The 11,306-nt window shown below is 34.0% G+C and overlaps 1 long non-coding RNA gene across 1 annotated transcript; it reads left to right on the forward strand.

Moving 5' to 3' along the window:
- The first annotated feature begins 8,810 nt into the window (after nt 1-8,810).
- LOC124887381 lies at nt 8,811-10,528 on the forward strand. Its single transcript, XR_007044996.1, has 2 exons — nt 8,811-9,194; nt 10,336-10,528. It is a non-coding gene; the product is annotated as an uncharacterized LOC124887381 (long non-coding RNA).
- The last annotated feature ends 778 nt before the right edge of the window (nt 10,529-11,306 follow it).

Consider the following 11,306-nt stretch of genomic DNA (forward strand, 5'->3'; position numbering starts at 1 on the left):
AGTAAAGCAAGTATTTGATTTAGTGCACAACATAGCATACATGAGGCTCCATACAACAAAAACATATGAGACCGCCTCCATTCTCTCTATCTCATCGGTCGTTTTGGGTGACTGATCCTTTAATAGAGTAATTTCATGCCTAAAAGGAAGGAAACCCTTTTGAAATTTTGCATACTAAACATGGCAAGAATAGTATCAATATAAAATGCTTGAGATTAACCTAATATCCTTTGTTTGCAATCTCGCATGAGCTTGATCTCAAGGATATGAGTCACCTCTCTCAAGTCTTTCATATCAAAATGTGAGTACAACCACTCTTTAATAGAATTCAACATGCTCACATTATTTTCTATGAGCAAGATGTCATCTACATACAAAATAAAAAAATGCCATACTATCTTCATCCCATTTTTTTTAAACGCATGACTCATTTTCACATTGATCAAAATTAGAAGTTTTAATTTAATTATCAAAACAAGTATTCCATGCCCTAGATGCCTATTTTATACCATAAATAAATTTCTTAAGTTTACAAAACTTATGTTCCTAACTAGGTTTCATGAAACCTTCTGGTTGTGCCATATAAATGCACTCATCGAAACTTTCATTGAGAAAAACCATCTTGACATTCTCTTGCCAAACCTCATTATCATAATGAGCAACAATGGATAAGAGAATCCTAATGGATTTAAGCATAGCTACTGATGAAAACTTTTTCTCATAATTAATACTTTCTTTTTGAGTAAAGCCTTTTGCAACAAGCCTAGCCTTAAAAGTTTGCATTTTTTCATCCACGCCCCTCTTTTTCTTATATATCCATCTACAATTAATGGGTTTGACTCCCACAGGTAGTTCTACAAGTTTCCAGACTTGATTGGAGTACATAGACTCCATTTCAGATTTCATAGCAGCAATCCACATTTTAGCTTCTTTATCATGTAGTGCTTCGGCGTAATTAAGGGGTTCTATATTAGGCTCCTCAGGAATTCTATTCTATGATTCTCCTAAGAGCACAAACCGTAAAGGTTTTTTAATAATTCTCCCGCCAGGATGACTAGTCACTACATGATCTGCTACATCTGGAACTAAATTATGACCACCCTGAACATCTTCCTGCATAATGAAAGGGTTGCTCAACGTTATCCTGAATGTTTTTCTCCATAATTGCAGGTTGTTTGACGTTAGTCCTGCTACTTTGAGGTAGCGTGATATCAAGTGTTTTCTCCTATACAATCTCTTGCCTATTGACATTTCTCCCACTACGTGGAGGTAGTGGTATTTCAATAACGATTTTCAAAATTTATTCTTGTGTATCATTATTCATTATTTTATCTCTCAATTCTTGTAAAATAATTTTACTTCTACGAACGTGGTTCATTAAATAATCCTCTTCAAGTAATCTGACATTTGTCGAAACAATTACCTTCTATTTCTTAGGACAATAAAATAAACCCCCCCTTCGTTTCTTTTGAATATCTAATATAAATGCACATTTTTTCCTAGATTCTAATTTATCAGTTTTTCCTTTTAACACATGTGCTAGTGTAATGCCCCAGGAGTACACCCTGGATGTCACACGGTGCTTACGGTCCCGTAAGACCACAAGCTAACCCATGAGCTGGTACTTATTACGAGCACTGAATGAAACTGATAATAACATATACAGAATATCAACTGAAATGCCGTCAGGTTTTTAACAACTAAAAACAATAATGAAATAACGGTTTAAAATATTTGCAAACAAGCTGAAAATGCAAATAAAACATCTGACAATCAAAACTAAAAACTGACCAACTATCTGTACTAGTCTGAAAGCCTCTCACTATCTGACAATGGAGTTGATGGGACAAGGCCCCAACTAACTCCAACTAGCTAAATACTGAACTGCTGAAAAAAACTAAAAGGAAGATAACTCATCCTCGAAAGAAGAGAACTTACCACGTCTGTTGATACTGATGCACTGGGAAGTCTAAGGACGGTCAAAAATTCGAGCGTCTGAACCTATAATATAAAATATCATAGCATAAGAAAACAAGTATGTAGTCAATACGTCTGAATGTACTGGCATGCTAAATAAGGTCAGGTAATATGCATGGGTTCATATGCATGTAATAATAATAATAACTGGCTGAATAACATAAGGTAACTGTATGAGAGTACATGCAAAACTGAAGATGCTGAACATGCAAGACCAAGCGTATATCATGTATCTAAAAAAGTGTGGAACTGAAGTACTGACATCTAAATAACTGATTAACTGATAACTGAAAGCTATGGTCGAGCAAAAGAACTGGACTGAGATCTGAAATGAATAATGAAACTGAAACTGTGGGAGCTTTCATCTAACCGATATGCCCCAATGTAGACTGATTGGGGTCCAACCTGTAACCCCAGTTGGAAGGGTATTAGCACCATGCCATGGGTTACTAACAATGAATGGGTCAAACCTAATATGGAAGGAAGACTCATGGGATGTAAATATGTATGTCAACCCTAGATTGGCATGAAGACATATCAACCTATGTTGGCTACATAGTTCTGTAACTCAGGGATTTCTACTAAGGGTCAAACCCTAATTGGCAGGAATGCCCATCCCTGGGTTCGCTCAGTGTTGAATCCTACTCTCAACTGAACCGATACTGATCACTAGGTTGTACTAAGCTTGACTGAACTCGCACTGATTCTATTAATTGACCGAAGGCTACTATTCGGGATACTATGGGGATCATTCTATTGCGACTGAAACTAAGTACATAGCTAATTTCAGGTATTCAATGCCCCCAGGACTCGATAACATTGACAATAGGACCATATCACAACTTTTAAAGCATAACAAATAGATCACTATACACAATTTGTTAACATAGACATTTTGTTAAACACTTGAGGAGAACAATTCTTATACATGAGAATGAATAACATATGAATATCATGACTACCACATTCAACTTACAATTCCAGGGTTTGACATAAGAGATTACATCAATCCACATACATACTAGTTTATTTACATGAAACCTATATCTTTCTTAGTTTGAGACCCAACCACAATGCATATATGAACACAATTTCAATTTATAACATATGAAACATAAATTAAGTTTTATAAAGGGTTCTTGAACTCCAAGGATAGAAGGAACCCGAGGATGAACATATAACATATATCAGTAATTGAATTCGTATGGGTTGGTGGTGATTACTTGAGAATTGAACTTGAAACTTGAGGTCTAAGGTTTGTGTTCTTGAAGGGGAATGACTTAAATTTGAGAGAATTGTGAAAAGAATGGCCAAATATGCTATTTGGGGCTTTAATCCTGTGTTATGGATCTATTGGGTGAAGGGAAAATGACCCATTTTTCCTTTAAAATGCGGAACAAAACTGAAGAGAATACATGGACCGGACTGGCCAGGGCGCCACTGGCTCCGGAGCGCCACTCTGGGCAGGGCGCCATGGGCTTCATCGCAGGCTCCCTCCAGCATCAGACTGGGCAGGGCGCCATGGGCTAATCGCCCTGAGCTACTATTTTGGAGTTTTAAACATGCCCTTCGCTTGTCCAAAAATTTTGAAACTCACCCGAGATATACTATTGACTTTTCCGATCATGAATCAACTTAAAAACTAACTTTTCGATGTCGGAAAGGTCGAAAATGAATTTATAAAAGTTTGAGAGCTTTAGAAATGACTAAGTCCTAACACTTAGTGAAATATTGTAAGTCTTGGACCCTTTTTCTACACGCAAGAATGAACTAAAACGAACCCAGGATCTTACGGGGTCTTACAGATACACAACCCCAAACTCGAATATTTCATATATTAGGCTTTCACCCACTCCTCAATTCAGATGGGGTTAAAGGTATTGATTTTGAAGAAATCAAGCTCAGAATATAATTTGTTGTTTCTAATGCATAACCCCAAAAAGAAAAGGGGAAATCTGAGTAACTTAACATTGATCTAACCATTTCCATAAGAGTTCTATTTCGTCGTTTTGCTACACCATTTTGTTGTAGTGTTCCTAGAGTAGAATATTAAGATGTAATTTCTTATTCTAATAAGTATTTAATGAATTTCGCAAAAATATATTCACCACCACGATCAGATCGTAATGTATGGATATGTTTGTTGTGTTGCTTTTTTGTTTTCATCTTAAATTCTATGAATTTTTCAAAGCATTCAGATTTACAGCGCAACAAATAAATATATTCATATTTTGAGTAATCTTCTGTGAAAGTCACAAAATACTCAAAGCCACCTCTTGTTTGTATATTCATAGGACCACATAAATCAGTATGAATTAATTCTAATTTATTAGCGGCTCTATTTCCTTTTGAAGGTGAAGGTCTCCTGGTTATTTTACCTTCTAAATAGGATTCACAAGTTGGAAGTGCCTCCACTTTCAAGAACTCAAAGGTCTATAATAAACCAATTGTGTGATCCTATTTATGTTAATATGATCTAGACATAAGTGCCATAAGTATATTTTACTCAATTTTGAAAATACATTTTTTTTTTGTGATTGATCAACAATATTAAGTTTTGTTGTTTGTAGCAGATTATGCATTCTTGGAGCAAAAATAATAAAATGCTTACTAAACTTAATAATTGCACAAATATTAGCAAAATAAACATTTTAACCAGCATCCATTATTCTTGAAACTGAAATTAAATTCCTTCTTACAGAAGGTACCTAAAGAACATTATTCAAAGTCAAAACTCTAGAACTACAAAGTAGAATGGAAATATTTTCTATAGCTGAGGATGGTGCTGGTTCCCCATTTGCTTGAAACACGTTCAGTTCATTTTCACTTAGGCGTCATGTTTCCTGAAACCCCTTATCATGACCCCAAAACTAAGGGTCATGATGACACTTATCGCGGCGTATCTTGACAAGTAAGCCTATCACCCAAATCAATACACAAAGGGGGAAAGTCAGAAATACCCCTAAGGTAAGACTTCTAGAACAAAGATGAGCCACAAAAGTATGATAAATGCGGAACCAATATAATCAGCAATGCAACTATAACTCCCAAAATCTGGTGTCAATAGTATAAGAACTACTAATGCAATCATGAGTCAAATACATTAGATTTACCCACATAGGGCCAACATCTGTCTCTGAATATGAATAAAGACATAAATATTATAGAAATATAAAGGTGAACTTCGAACGCATGAATGTCTAATCGCTACCTTGAGTAAATCTAAAGGTGATCGAAAGCAATCAATCTGAGATGCACTCAAGCTAGGACCTACACCGAAAGGGCGCAGTAGGCATGATTATGGTTCACTTGTACTCAATAGATATCATAGTCCGACCAAGCAAAGTAGTAAATAAAGCATACAAAATATGCACTAAGGGCACATCACATGCAATCAGAAAATATCCCATAACGGTAGCTCACACAATTTGCACTAATAGTTCTACAATATCCATACATATAATACAACAACACACCTGATAGGGATACAAATACATATAATATCACATACAAGTAGAATGAAAGAGGATCATGTATAATTAAGATCATCGAGTAATAAAAGGAAGATAGAACAATTAGACATTAATAAGTCAAGATACATAATAAATAGATAGATGACGAGTCAATATGGCAATACAAGCACAACATAAACACAATAAAATAATTGCAATGTATATGATAAGAAGGAGGAGGGTGATGATAAGGATGCATGAGGTTGTCACACAGCCTTGATATTTACACACAACTTGGGTTTGACACACAACCTTGGGGTTGGTACGCATCCTTCGTATTTCTAATGTTTTCAGTATTTTAATATTTTTAGTATTTTTAAAGCACATACATAATATAAGATACATGACAATAAATAAATATAAAACAATAAAACAAACAAGTGAAATGATGTGTATGATGACATGAGAATGATGATGCAATGTTCACAACCATACAAAATGAGTATTTTCACAACAAATCTACATGGTGTATTTTTCACAACTAATTCATATGATGTATCTCCACCATCAACCACAATGTTACTATTCCACAACCACGTGAGCCAATATCCACTCACTATTTCCACTATCCATAAATTTTTCACATGATTCATATGCCCACAAAGTGTGTGTGTGTGTATATCACAATAAGTTGAAGGCACCACAATAGACATTTCTAACAATATAATATAATTATTAATATATATTTTAGACTATCAACATTATATAAGACCCCACACGGCCACACATATCACAAGATATCTCAGATTCAACATACATCACATATAGACCCCACACGGTCACAACATATAGATATTCATATTTCCTGATTAGTTCTTACCCTTAACATGCATTTCGCACCAATATTTACTGCCCAACCCAGTGTAAAAGAGTTAAGCTATAACCGACCTCAAATGCAGGAACTGATCTGCTACACTTAGAACCCATAACCTTACTTTCCATGAATGATCCCAAAATTAACTAAAATCACGAAATATAAAATCTACACGTCAAAACAAAGTCAACGATACCCATATTAACTACTTTTAGTTTGGGGTCAAAACAGAGCCCAAAATGGATTTTCGAAAAAGGAGGGAAAATCGTAACTTTACTTTAAAAATGTATTCCCCATATTTTTAGAAATCTACAGCTAAAAACTCAAGACAAATCGAGTTAAAAATGAGATTCAAATTAAAGAAAACTATTTTTGAGCTTTATCGGGTAAAATCTTTGAAATTCGTGTTAAAATCAAGAATCGAAGTTGTTTTGAAGGTTGAATTGATGAAAACTAGTAATTATAAGATTAAAATATTATTCAAGTGAAAAGGAGTTAAATTGAAGTTTAAAATCAAGCCCTAAGATTTTTGGGGTTTAGAGAAATTAATCAAGGAATTAGAGTAAGAAAGGATAAAATCCCACCTTAAATCTGTAATAGAATCAAGAAATAAATGTTAATCTAGCTTCCCAAGCCCCCGCAAGCTTCACTTTTAAGCTCTCACGTTATTTTACCATTTAACTCTCAAGAGAAAAGGTGAAGGAATGGAAAAAATGAGCCAAAAAGGACTATTTTATATTTAATTCGGACTTCGATGAGGTGTCTGAAATTTATTCGGAGTCCAATATACACAAATAAAATTTGTAACCACACTAAATTCAAAGCTCTGAACTCAATGGCGATATCAGATTTTTGAAGACACATCGTTTTCATAGAGTTGACCCCTAAAACTCGAAATGATAAATTTCCAAATCGAGGGTCGAAATGAGATTTAAAAGTCATAAAACCCAACAAACTATGTTACCACCCTAAAATCGATGTTCTGGACGCATTGGCGAAGTCAATTATTTCATCCGAGGTTGTTTTGGCTAAATGTGGGTCCCACACTCATATTTTTAATTTTTCAACTTTTCGATCAACAAGTCAAAATGAGCATGGGTGCATCGAAATTCAAACCAAAGGTCAACCCAACCTAAAATCAATATTCTAGAGCTGCTGGCGTAGCCATCGATTGCACGAATCAAAAGATATCCATATAAGTCTAAAATAAGGCTCTCGAAGCCATTAAAAATCACAATATCACACAAAAGGCACCAAAATACATCGGAAACCATGCCAATCACCCCCACACTCCAAAAATTACCACAATGCAATCAAATTTTTAGGTTGTTACATTATCCACCATCAAAAATTTAGTTCGTTCTTGAACTAAGGCAAGAAAATATCTAAATAACAAAGAGCCGGGGATAGAAACTATGTATTTCAGCCTCGACCTCCCAAGTAGCCTCATCTATAGGTCGATCTTGTCACTGAACCTTAACCATAAGGATAACACTAGAGTGCAACCGCATAACATCCCTAGCCAAAATGGAGACCGACTCCTCAAGAAAGGACAACCGTTCATCTAACTGAACTGACTCCCAACGAAAGACACGAGACTCATCAGAAATATAGGGGTGTAGCATAGAAATATTTAAAACTGGATGAACAACTGACAAATTCGGGGGCAAGGCCACATCACCAACAGTCCGAAGAATCTCAAATTGACCAATATACCCAGGGCTAAGCTTGCCCCTCTTCCCAAATCTCATCACACCTTTCAAGGGTGAAACTTAAAGGAAACATAATCACCAATGTTGACACCCAATTTTGACCTTTCAATGCTCTCTTAGTCTGTTATTTTACCAAAATTATCAATTTTAAATATTAGTATTTTCTACGCATTATTTTAGTATCGAATAATATTTTGACGTGTCAAATTCACAATATGAGAATATAATTTTTTTTTTTTACTTTTACATTATTATTTTTTATAGTACATATAAATTATTAACTCAAATATAACAATTCATGTAAATTTTTAATATTTTATTTTAATATTGACGCCCGTAATTTACTACTATTATTATTATTATTATTATTATTATTATTATTATTATTATTATTATTATTATTATTATTACTACTACTACTACTACTACTGCTGCGGCTTGTAAATAATCTATTTTTAATTTATTAACGATAATGTTATAAATATATTTTTTACTTAACACTAATTTTACATGCGTAGATTATTTTTAATAGCAATATCTTGTTATATTTAGTAAATAATAACCTAAATTATTTTTAATTTATTTAATTTTTAGCCATTTTATATCCGATTAATATCAATTTTATCTTATTTTTGAGTTTAATTTGATTCAATTTTTAATCAATTTTCATCTCCTCTTCTTAATTTTAATCACAACCGTTTATCACATGCGATCGACGGCTGAGATCAAATCATCCTTTCTTCCCTTTTTAAACAAAACAAACCTTTTTAAACAAAACAAACCCTAATCCTATTTTCCAAAAAAAACAACAAAAGAGCCACGTCTTTCTCTCTCTTCGGCCATACTCTCTTCTCTCTCTCTGTAAGCCGCATCTCTCTCTCTTTCTAGCGAACGCCTACCAACCATGGCCGGTGACGACACCAACAGCCGTCAGCCACTAGTCCAACGCCGCCACTGATGGACCAGCAACACCCAACTACCGTCGCCGCCTCATCCTCTCAAGCCACGACCAGCAACAGTACCACGTCGCCACTCCACTGTCGGCTGATGTCCAGCAAAACCAGGCCACCAGTGATCTCCATCAATCCGCCACCTTGTTCCGCCGCTGCCCGTGATTCCAATTGAAATTCATCGAAAAATCATTTAAAAGTGCATGACGTATTCACAAATCCGTCTCAGGTTGGTTCCAGTTTTAAGTTTTGCCTAAACCCTCTTCTACTCTTTTTCCTTTTTAACAGATTCTTAGATTTAAAATTGGCTATGTCTAACTTTGAATGTTTTGTTTAATTCCTTTAAATACATGATTATCTTCTCATCTATATCAATATATGTGAAAACGCCCAAATTTGCATGTGCTTGATTTTGATGCTAATGTTGGGCGTTGATTCTAATCTACGTTCTTGATTATTGATTAATTTTTTATCATATGTGATTGACTGGAAATTCTTTCTTTTGGTAAATCGGGTTGTCAAACTAGTTGTTGTTAATTGATTCGGTCCCTTATTGAAATTGAAGTCAAATCACGCGTTGGAGGTTGACAACTTTGGTAATCGAATATTTATGGCAAATATTTGTGTGATTGAGCAGTATCGGTTAATTTCCTTAATTTTTTGAATAATTTTATAGTCTCATTATTGTCTATTTATGGTGAAAATTTGCAAAGAAGGAAAATCGTGTGGGCTCTTCCTTGGCTTTTTTGGTTTTAACAGACTCTGTAAATATCTATGGAAGTTAAGCATATTTTCGTCTCATTTAATTGATTCGGTTTTGATAATTGATTTTTAGCATATTTTATTTTCCTTTCTTACCACCTCTGATTGATTTTCTTACATATTTCTTCCTTTTAATTCTCCACTCTCCCCAACTATATAAGCAATATTTCCCTTTTACTATTGGGGCTGACATGATTACATTCCCCTTGCTTACGGCTTAACATCGAAAATTCTTAAAACATATATTCAATTGCTGCTTTGGGGATTGACTAGCTTCTATTGATTTTATTCAAGACTCTGGTCTGCTTTTTCATGCTCTCCCACTTTGGTTTTGTGTCTTTGCTTTTACTCCTAAGAGGTATGTTTTCCATAATACCTTAATAAGTATTGAACTTCACAAATTATTTGCTTATGGCTTTTTTTTTTTAATAAATAATGTGCTTGATGTGGTATGTATAATCTGTCACTTCGCTTATCTTGTTTATGTTGGCTTGGTTCAACTATTGTGATATGCTCGTTGGTTGCAAAAAATTGATTATAAGGCTAATATAAACCTTAAAAAAACATCTTTGGATGAATTTTGTTAGTTTGTTCTTTTGTGCATTTAGGCCATGCTAACAGATTTGTGGCAGAAAGTTAGTCGATTCGTGGGATTTGAAGAGTTGTCCGGGAGTTGGAGAGGGGCATCTTATTCCTTTCTTGGTTTAGTCTTGTTTTTTTGTTATCATTATTCATTGGTCTGTATTTTATTGTATAAACCTCATTGATGTAATAATAAATTATATGAGCTGCTTGGGGGCATGGTTTATGTGTAACGTGAATCACTTAGGCAAACCAATTTAGAATTTATTTAATTGATTTGTTTGTCACCTAGGCAAACCTAATCTAGGACTTATTAATTGATTCATTTAGAAATCATGCTTCTAGGATTTCTTTTAAGTTACTTTTGGTCCCAAATTTAATCTTGACATGTTTTGTCGACTTTCGGATGTCATGGGAATTTTTCAATGTTTTGTGCATGTCTATTTTAGCAATTAAACAGTTTTCAGCATCTTTTATTAATTTTCAGCAATATAAAATCACTTTTTCAGCAGTGAAAAAATAATTTTCAGCATTCCAAATTACACTTTCCAGCCTATAAATCTGATCTCTAGCATCTTGAAAATTAACTTTATTGAATTAAGTTTTCAGAATATAAAGATGTACTTACAGCAATGTTCTAAATTTTCAGAAGTAATTTTCAACATATTAATTATTTTCAGCGAGCGAATATGTTTCCTGACGCTCTAAAATTAATGTCTAACACTTCTATTGATTTATAACATGTTCACGGGTATCACTTCCCAACATATTTGCTTTAGTTTGACGTTCTTTTGTCTTTAATAAATTTATAACAATGTTTTGAAATGGTTTGACAATTACTTTTCATCAATAAGCAATTACTTTTCAATTAGACATTATGCCTATAGATTAATGACACCAAAATGAGTAATTGTTTGTCTTAGCATGCTAATCACTTTAACAAACTATTAATTAAGCAAAAGACATATTTGAAACTATTACATGCTACTTGATGTCT

The sequence above is a fragment of the Capsicum annuum genome, chromosome 9, assembly GCF_002878395.1.
Source record: "Capsicum annuum cultivar UCD-10X-F1 chromosome 9, UCD10Xv1.1, whole genome shotgun sequence".
Classification (NCBI taxonomy): Eukaryota; Viridiplantae; Streptophyta; class Magnoliopsida; order Solanales; family Solanaceae; genus Capsicum; species Capsicum annuum.